This window comes from Oncorhynchus keta, chromosome 8, assembly GCF_023373465.1.
Source record: "Oncorhynchus keta strain PuntledgeMale-10-30-2019 chromosome 8, Oket_V2, whole genome shotgun sequence".
In the NCBI taxonomy this organism is placed as follows: Eukaryota; Metazoa; Chordata; class Actinopteri; order Salmoniformes; family Salmonidae; genus Oncorhynchus; species Oncorhynchus keta.
Window position 1 is genome coordinate 39,575,084 of NC_068428.1, and position 10,212 is coordinate 39,585,295.

The 10,212-nt window shown below is 44.6% G+C and overlaps 1 long non-coding RNA gene across 4 annotated transcripts; it reads right to left on the reverse strand.

The window, feature by feature from the left end:
- Window positions 1–3,628: 3,628 nt before the first annotated feature.
- On the reverse strand, window positions 3,629–9,314 carry LOC127931442 (uncharacterized). Of its 4 annotated transcripts, none has more exons than XR_008141163.1 (3): window positions 9,305–9,314; window positions 6,174–6,271; window positions 3,629–3,660 (listed from the first exon to the last, which is right to left on the reverse strand). It is a non-coding gene; the product is annotated as an uncharacterized LOC127931442 (long non-coding RNA). The 4 variants fall into 4 exon arrangements; XR_008141162.1 differs by lacking the exon at window positions 9,305–9,314 and adding an exon at window positions 8,870–8,879; XR_008141165.1 differs by lacking the exon at window positions 3,629–3,660 and adding an exon at window positions 4,921–4,952.
- Between the last annotated feature and the right edge of the window lie 898 nt (window positions 9,315–10,212).

The following is a 10,212-nucleotide window of genomic DNA, read 5'->3' on the forward strand; positions in this document are numbered from 1 at the left end:
AACATTATAGGACTGTAGACATTATAGGACTGTAGACATTATAGGACTGTAAACATTATAGGACTGTAGACATTATAGGCCTGTAAACATTATAGGACTGTAGACATTATAGGCCTGTAAACATTATAGGACTGTAAACATTATAGGACTGTAGACATAGACATTATAGGCCTGTAAACATTATAGGACTGTAGACATTATAGGCCTGTAGACATTATAGGACTGTAAACATTATAGGCCTGTAGACATTATAGGACTGTAAACATTATAGGCCTGTAGACATTATAGGCCTGTAAACATTATAGGACTGTAGACATTATAGGCCTGTAAACATTATAGGACTGTAAACATTATAGGACTGTAGACATTATAGGCCTGTAAACATTATAGGACTGTAGACATTATAGGCCTGTAGACATTATAGGTCTGTAAACATTATAGGACTGTAAACATTATAGGACTGTAAACATTATAGGACTGTAAACATTATAGGCCTGTAGACATTATAGGACTGTAAACATTATAGGCCTGTAGATATTATAGGACTGTAAATATTATAGGACTGTAAACATTATAGGACTGTAAACATTATAGGACTGTAGACATTATAGGATTGTAAACATTATAGGACTGTAAACATTATAGGACTGTAAACATTATAGGACTGTAAACATTATAGGACTGTAAACATTATAGGACTGTAAACATTATAGGACTGTAGACATTATAGGCCTGTAGACATTATAGGTCTGTAAACATTATAGGACTGTAAACATTATAGGACTGTAAACATTATAGGACTGTAAACATTATAGGACTGTAAACATTATAGGCCTGTAGACATTATAAGACTGTAAACATTATAGGCCTGTAGACATTATAGAACTGTAAACATTATAGGCCTGTAGACATTATAGGACTGTAAACATTATAGGACTGTAAACATTATAGACTGACTGAACTAGACATTATAGGCCTGTAAACATTATAGACTGTAAACATTATAGGCCTGTAAACATTATAGGACTGTAGACAGTATAGGACTGTAAACATTATAGGACTGTAAACATTATAGGCCTGTAGACATTATAGGACTGTAGACATTATAGGACTGTAAACATTATAGGACTGTAGACATTATAGGACTGTAAACATTATAGGACTGTAGACATTATAGGACTGTAAACATTATAGGACTGTAAACATTATAGGCCTGTAGACATTATAGGTCTGTAAACATTATAGGACTGTAGACATTATAGGCCTGTAAACATTATAGGACTGTAAACATTATAGGACTGTAGACATTATAGGCCTGTAAACATTATAGGACTGTAGACATTATAGGCCTGTAGACATTATAGGACTGTAAACATTATAGGCCTGTAGACATTATAGGACTGTAAACATTATAGGCCTGTAGACATTATAGGCCTGTAAACATTATAGGACTGTAGACATTATAGGCCTGTAAACATTATAGGACTGTAAACATTATAGGACTGTAGACATTATAGGCCTGTAAACATTATAGGACTGTAGACATTATAGGCCTGTAGACATTATAGGTCTGTAAACATTATAGGACTGTAAACATTATAGGACTGTAAACATTATAGGACTGTAAACATTATAGGCCTGTAGACATTATAGGACTGTAAACATTATAGGCCTGTAGATATTATAGGACTGTAAATATTATAGGACTGTAAACATTATAGGACTGTAAACATTATAGGACTGTAGACATTATAGGACTGTAAACATTATAGGACTGTAAACATTATAGGACTGTAAACATTATAGGACTGTAGACATTATAGGCCTGTAGACATTATAGGTCTGTAAACATTATAGGACTGTAAACATTATAGGACTGTAAACATTATAGGACTGTAAACATTATAGGACTGTAAACATTATAGGCCTGTAGACATTATAGGACTGTAAACATTATAGGCCTGTAGACATTATAGGACTGTAAACATTATAGGCCTGTAGACATTATAGGACTGTAAACATTATAGGACTGTAAACATTGTCATTTAGATTTTGGTGCAGGGCAAAAACAAATAAATAGCCTTTCATGTCAAACAGAGAGCATTTATAGAAGTCCTGGGACAAAAAGTTTACCTGGATGATTAGAAATACTTCATGTGCATGATTAGGAATACTTCATGTGCATGATTAGGAATACTTCATGTGCATGATTAGAATACTTCATGTGCATGATTAGGAATACTTCATGTGCATGATTAGAATACTTCATGTGCATGATTAGGAATACTTCATGATTAGAATACTTCATGTGGATGATTAGGAATACTTCATGTGCATGATTAGGAATAGTTCATGTGCATGATTAGGAATAGTTCATGTGGATGACTAGAAGTGTAGAATCGAAGCGCATAAAGATATTTTTGGGTGTTGTGTGTTCCTAAATAGGACAAAATGTGACGGAATAATGAAATCACATCTAATAGTCCTATAATAACTACAACCTAAAACTTCTTACCTGGGAATATTGAAGACTCATGTTAAAAGGAACCACCAGCTTTCATATGTTCTCATGTTCTGAGCAAGGAACTGAAACGTTGGCTTAATTGCACATATTGCACTCTTACTTTCTTCTCCAACACTTTGTTTTTGCAGTATTTAAACCAAATTGAACATGTTTCATTATTTACTTGAGGCTAAATTGATTTTATTGATGTATTATATTAAGTTAAAATAAGTGTTCATTCAGTATTGTTGTAATTGTCATTATTACAAAAAAAATGTAATCGGCCGATTAATAGGTATCGGCTTTTTTGGTCCTGCAATAATCGGTATCGGTATCGGCGTTGAAAAATCAAAATCGGTCGACCTCTAGTCTAGACCTCTACTTCTGCCCAGCTCTTCACACCATGATACTGACTAGACCTCTACTACCAGCCAGCTGTACTCACCATGATACTGATACTGTCTAGACCTCCCCTACCAGCCAGCTGTTCTCACCATGATACTGATACTGTCTAGACCCACTACCAGCCACTCACACCCAGCCAGCTGTTCTCACCATGATACTGATACTGTCTAGACCTCTACTACCAGCCAGCTGTTCACACCATGATACTGATACTGTCTAGACCTCTACTACCAGCCAGCTGTTCACACCATGATACTGATACTGTCTAGACCTCCACTACCAGCCAGCTGTTCACACCATGATACTGATACTGTCTCACCATGACTGTCTACGACCAGCCAGCTGTTCTCACCATGATACTGATACTGTCTAGACCACTACTACCAGCCAGCTGTTCACACCATGATACTGATACTGTCTAGACCTCCACTACCAGCCAGCTGTTCTCACCATGATACTGATACTGTCTAGACCTCTACTACCAGCCAGCTGTTCTCACCATGATACCTCTAGACCTCCACTACCAGCCAGCTGTTCTCACCATGATACTACTAGACCTCCACTACCAGCCACTGATACTTCAGCCACCATGATACTGATACTGTCTAGACCTCCACTACCAGCCAGCTGTTCTCACCATGATACTGATACTGTCTAGACCTCCACTACCAGCCAGCTGTTCACACCATGATACTGATACTGTCTAGACCTCCACTACCAGCCAGCTGTTCTCACCATGATACTGTCTAGACCTCCACTACCAGCCAGCTGTTCTCACCATGATACTGATACTGTCTAGACCTCCACTACCAGCCAGCTGTTCTCACCATGATACTGATACTGTCTAGACCTCCACTACCAGCCAGCTGTTCACACCATGATACTGATACTGACTAGACCGTTACGACCAGCCAGCTGTTCTCACCATGATACTGATACTGTCTAGACCTCCACTATCAGCCAGCTGTTCACACCATGATACTGATACTGTCTAGACCTCCAGACCAGCCAGCTGTTCACACCATGATACTGATACTGTCAGCCACACCAGCCAGCTGTTCACACCATGATACTGATACTGTCTAGACCTCTACTACCAGCCAGCTGTTCACACCATGATACTGATACTGTCTAGACCTCTACTACCAGCCAGCTGTTCACACCATGATACTGATACTGTCTAGACCTCTACTACCAGCCAGCTGTTCTCACCATGATACTGATACTGTCTAGACCTCTACTACCAGCCAGCTGTTCACACCATGATACTGATACTGTCTAGACCTCCACTACCAGCCAGCTGTTCTCACCATGATACTGATACTGTCTAGACCTCCACTACCAGCCAGCTGTTCACACCATGATACTGATACTGTCTAGACCTCTACTACCAGCCAGCTGTTCACACCATGATACTGATACTGTCTAGACCTCCACTACCAGCCAGCTGTTCTCACCATGATACTGATACTGTCTAGACCTCCACTACCAGCCAGCTGTTCTCACCATGATACTGATACTGTCTAGACCTCCACTACCAGCCACCAGCCAGCTGTTCAGCCAGCTGTTCCATGATACTGATACTGTCTAGACCTCTACTACCAGCCAGCTGTTCTCACCATGATACTGATACTGTCTAGACCTCCACGACCAGCCAGCTGTTCTCACCATGATACTGATACTGTCTAGACCTCTACACTACCAGCCAGCTGTTCACACCATGATACTGATACTGTCTAGACCTCCACTACCAGCCAGCTGTTCTCACCATGATACTGATACTGACTAGACCATGATACTGTCTAGACCTCCACCAGCCAGCTGTTCTCACCATGATACTGATACTGTCTAGACCTCCACTACCAGCCAGCTGTTCACACCATGATACTGATACTGTCTAGACCTCCACTACCAGCCAGCTGTTCACACCATGATACTGATACTGTCTAGACCTCCACTACCAGCCAGCTGTTCTCACCATGATACTGATACTGTCTAGACCTCCACTACCAGCCAGCTGTTCTCACCATGATACTGTCTAGACCTCCACTACCAGCCAGCTGTTCTCACCATGATACTGATACTGTCTAGACCTCCACTACCAGCCAGCTGTTCTCACCATGATACTGATACTGTCTAGACCTCCACTACCAGCCAGCTGTTCTCACCATGATACTGATACTGTCTAGACCTCCACTACCAGCCAGCTGTTCACACCATGATACTGATACTGTCTAGACCTCCACTACCAGCCAGCTGTTCTCACCATGATACTGATACTGTCTAGACCTCCACTACCAGCCAGCTGTTCTCACCATGATACTGATACTGTCTAGACCTCCACTACCAGCCAGCTGTTCACACCATGATACTGATACTGTCTAGACCTCCACTACCAGCCAGCTGTTCTCACCATGATACTGATAGCTGTTCTCACCATGACTGATACTGTCTAGACCTCCACTACCAGCCAGCTGTTCTCACCATGATACTGATACTGTCTAGACCTCTACTACCAGCCAGCTGTTCACACCATGATACTGATACTGTCTAGACCTCCACTACCAGCCAGCTGTTCACACCATGATACTGATACTGTCTAGACCTCTACTACCAGCCAGCTGTTCACACCATGATACTGATACTGACTAGACCTCTACGACCAGCCAGCTGTTCTCACCTCACCACTGTCTAGACCTCCACTACCAGCCAGCTGTTCTCACCATGATACTGATACTGTCTAGACCTCCACTACCAGCCAGCTGTTCTCACCATGATACTGATACTCTAGACCTCCACTACCAGCCAGCTGTTCTCACCATGATACTGATACTGTCTAGACCTCCACTACCAGCCAGCTGTTCTCACCATGATACTGATACTGTCTAGACCTCCACTACCAGCCAGCTGTTCTCACCATGATACTGATACTACCAGACCTCCACTACCAGCCAGCTGTTCTCACCATGATACTGATACTGTCTAGACCTCCACTACCAGCCAGCTGTTCACACCATGATACTGTCTAGACCTCCACTACCAGCCAGCTGTTCACACCATGATACTGATACTGTCTAGACCTCCACTACCAGCCAGCTGTTCTCACCATGATACTGATACTAGATACCAGCCAGCTGTTCTCACCATGATACTGATACTGTCTAGACCTCTACTACCAGCCAGCTGTTCTCACCATGATACTGATACTGTCTAGACCTCTACTACCAGCCAGCTGTTCACACCATGATACTGATACTGTCAAGACCTCCACTACCAGCCAGCTGTTCTCACCATGATACTGATACTGTCTAGACCTCTACTACCAGCCAGCTGTTCTCACCATGATACTGATACTGTCTAGACCTCCACTACCAGCCAGCTGTTCACACCATGATACTGATACTGTCTAGACCTCCACTACCAGCCAGCTGTTCTCACCATGATACTGATACTAGACCTCCACTACCAGCCAGCTGTTCACACCATGATACTGATACTGTCTAGACCTCCACTACCAGCCAGCTGTTCTCACCATGATACTGATACTGTCTAGACCTCCACTACCAGCCAGCTGTTCTCACCATGATACTGATACTGTCTAGACCTCCACTACCAGCCAGCTGTTCACACCTCTAGACCATGAGCCAGCTGTTCTCACCATGATACTGATACTGTCTAGACCTCCACTAGCCAGCCAGCCATGCTGTTCTAGACACCATACCAGCCAGCTGTTCTCACCATGATACTGTCTAGACCTGCACTACCAGCCAGCTGTTCTCACCATGATACTGATACTGTCTAGACCTCCACTACCAGCCAGCTGTTCTCACCATGATACTGTCTAGACCTCCACTACCAGCCAGCTGTTCTCACCATGATACTGATACTGTCTAGACCTCCACTACCAGCCAGCTGTTCTCACCATGATACTGATACTGTCTAGACCTCCACTACCAGCCAGCTGTTCTCACCATGATACTGATACTGTCTAGACCTCCACTACCAGCCAGCTGTTCTCACCATGATACTGATACTGTCTAGACCTCCACTACCAGCCAGCTGTTCTCACCATGATACTGATACTGTCTAGACCTCCACTACCAGCCAGCTGTTCTCACCATGATACTGATACTGTCTAGACCTCCACTACCAGCCAGCTGTTCTAGACCTCCACTACCAGCCAGCTGTTCACACCATGATACTGATACTCTAGACCTCCACTACCAGCCAGCTGTTCACACCATGATACTGATACTGTCTAGACCTCCACTACCAGCCAGCTGTTCTCACCATGATACTGATACTGTCTAGACCTCCACTACCAGCCAGCTGTTCACACCATGATACTGATACTGTCTAGACCTCTACTACCAGCCAGCTGTTCTCACCATGATACTGATACTGTCAGCCAGCTGTCAGCCAGCTGTTCTCACCATGATACTGATACTGTCTAGACCTCCACTACCAGCCAGCTGTTCACACCATGATACTGATACTGTCTAGACCTCTACTACCAGCCAGCTGTTCTCACCATGATACTGATACTGTCTAGACCTCCACTACCAGCCAGCTGTTCTCACCATGATACTGATACTGTCAGACCTCCACTACCAGCCAGCTGTTCACCACCATGATACTGATACTGTCTAGACCTCCACTACCAGCCAGCTGTTCTCACCATGATACTGATACTGTCTAGACTCACTACCAGCCAGCTGTTCTCACCATGATACTGATACTGTCTAGACCTCCACTACCAGCCAGCTGTTCACACCATGATACTGATACTGTCTAGACCTCCACTATCAGCCAGCTGTTCACACCATGATACTGATACTGTCTAGACCACTACGACCAGCCAGCTGTTCACACCATGATACTGACTAGACCTCCACTACCAGCCAGCTGTTCACACCATGATACTGATACTGTCTAGACCTCTACTACCAGCCAGCTGTTCTCACCATGATACTGATACTGTCGAGACCTCCACTACCAGCCAGCTGTTCTCACCATGATACTGATACTGTCTAGACCTCCACTATCAGCCAGCTGTTCACACCATGATACTGACTAGACCTCCACTACCAGCCAGCTGTTCACACCATGATACTGATACTGTCTAGACCTCTACGACCAGCCAGCTGTTCTCACCATGATACTGATACTGTCTAGACCTCCACTACCAGCCAGCTGTTCTCACCATGATACTGATACTGTCTAGACCTCCACTACCAGCCAGCTGTTCTCACCATGATACTGATACTGTCTAGACCTCCACTACCAGCCAGCTGTTCACACCATGATACTGATACTGTCTAGACCTCCACTACCAGCCAGCTGTTCTCACCATGATACTGATACTGTCTAGACCTCCACTACCAGCCAGCTGTTCTCACCATGATACTGATACTGTCTAGACCTCCACTACCAGCCAGCTGTTCACACCATGATACTGATACTGTCTAGACCTCCACTACCAGCCAGCTGTTCTCACCATGATACTGATACTGTCTAGACCTCCACTACCAGCCAGCTGTTCTCACCATGATACTGATACTGTCTAGACCTCCACTACCAGCCAGCTGTTCTCACCATGATACTGATACTGTCTAGACCTGCACTACCAGCCAGCTGTTCTCACCATGATACTGATACTGTCTAGACCTCCACTACCAGCCAGCTGTTCTCACCATGATACTGATACTGACTAGACCTCCACTACCAGCCAGCTGTTCACACCATGATACTGATACTGTCTAGACCACTACGACCAGCCAGCTGTTCTCACCATGATACTGATACTGTCTAGACCACTACGACCAGCCAGCTGTTCTCACCATGATACTGATACTGTCTAGACCTCCACTACCAGCCAGCTGTTCTCACCATGATACTGATACTGTCTAGACCACTACGACCAGCCAGCTGTTCTCACCATGATACTGATACTGTCTAGACCACTACTACCAGCCAGCTGTTCTCACCATGATACTGATACTGTCTAGACCTCCACTACCAGCCAGCTGTTCACACCATGATACTGATACTGTCTAGACCTCTACTACCAGCCAGCTGTTCTCACCATGATACTGATACTGTCTAGACCTCCACTACCAGCCAGCTGTTCTCACCATGATACTGATACTGTCTAGACCTCTACTACCAGCCAGCTGTTCTCACCATGATACTGATACTGTCTAGACCTCCACTACCAGCCAGCTGTTCACACCATGATACTGTCTAGACCACTACGACCAGCCAGCTGTTCTCACCATGATACTGATACTGTCTAGACCTCTACTACCAGCCAGCTGTTCACACCATGATACTGATACTGTCTAGACCACTACGACCAGCCAGCTGTTCTCACCATGATACTGATACTGTCTAGACCACTACTACCAGCCAGCTGTTCACACCATGATACTGTCTAGACCTCCACTACCAGCCAGCTGTTCACACCATGATACTGATACTGTCTAGACCTCCACTACCAGCCAGCTGTTCACACCATGATACTGATACTGTCTAGACCTCCACTATCAGCCAGCTGTTCACACCATGATACTGATACTGTCTAGACCTCCATTACCAGCCAGCTGTTCACACCATGATACTACCAGCCAGCTGTTTACCATGATACTGTCTTATACCAGCCAGCTGTTCACACCATGATACTGGTCTAGACCTCCACTACAGCCAGCTGACAACCAGTGGAACAGCCAGCCAGCTGTTCTAAATCTTGTTCAGCTGTTCACACCATGATGATACTGTCTAGACCTACGACCAGCCAGCTGTTCACACCATGATACTGATACCTAGATACTACCAGCCAGTGTTTCACCATGAAGACCTTTCAGCCAGCTGTTCTCACCATGATACTGATACTGATTACCACTACCAGCCAGCCAGCTGTTCCACCAGCTGTTCTCACCATGGGGCCTACCAGCCAGCTGCAGCTGATACTGTTTTGACTACCAGCCAGCTGTTCTCACCATGATACTGATACTGTCTAGACCACTACCAGCCAGCTGGATAGGGAGGCTGAGCAGGCCAGCCAGCTGTTCTCATGATACATGATACTGTCTAGACCTCCACTACCAGCCAGCTGTTCACACCATGATCATGATACTGTCTAGACCTCCACTACCAGCCAGCTGTTCACACCATGATACTGATACTGTCTAGACCACTACTACCAGCCAGCTGTGCACACCATGATACTGATACTGACTAGACCTCTACGACCAGCCAGCTGTTCAAACCATGATCATGATACTGTCTAGACCTCCACTACCAGC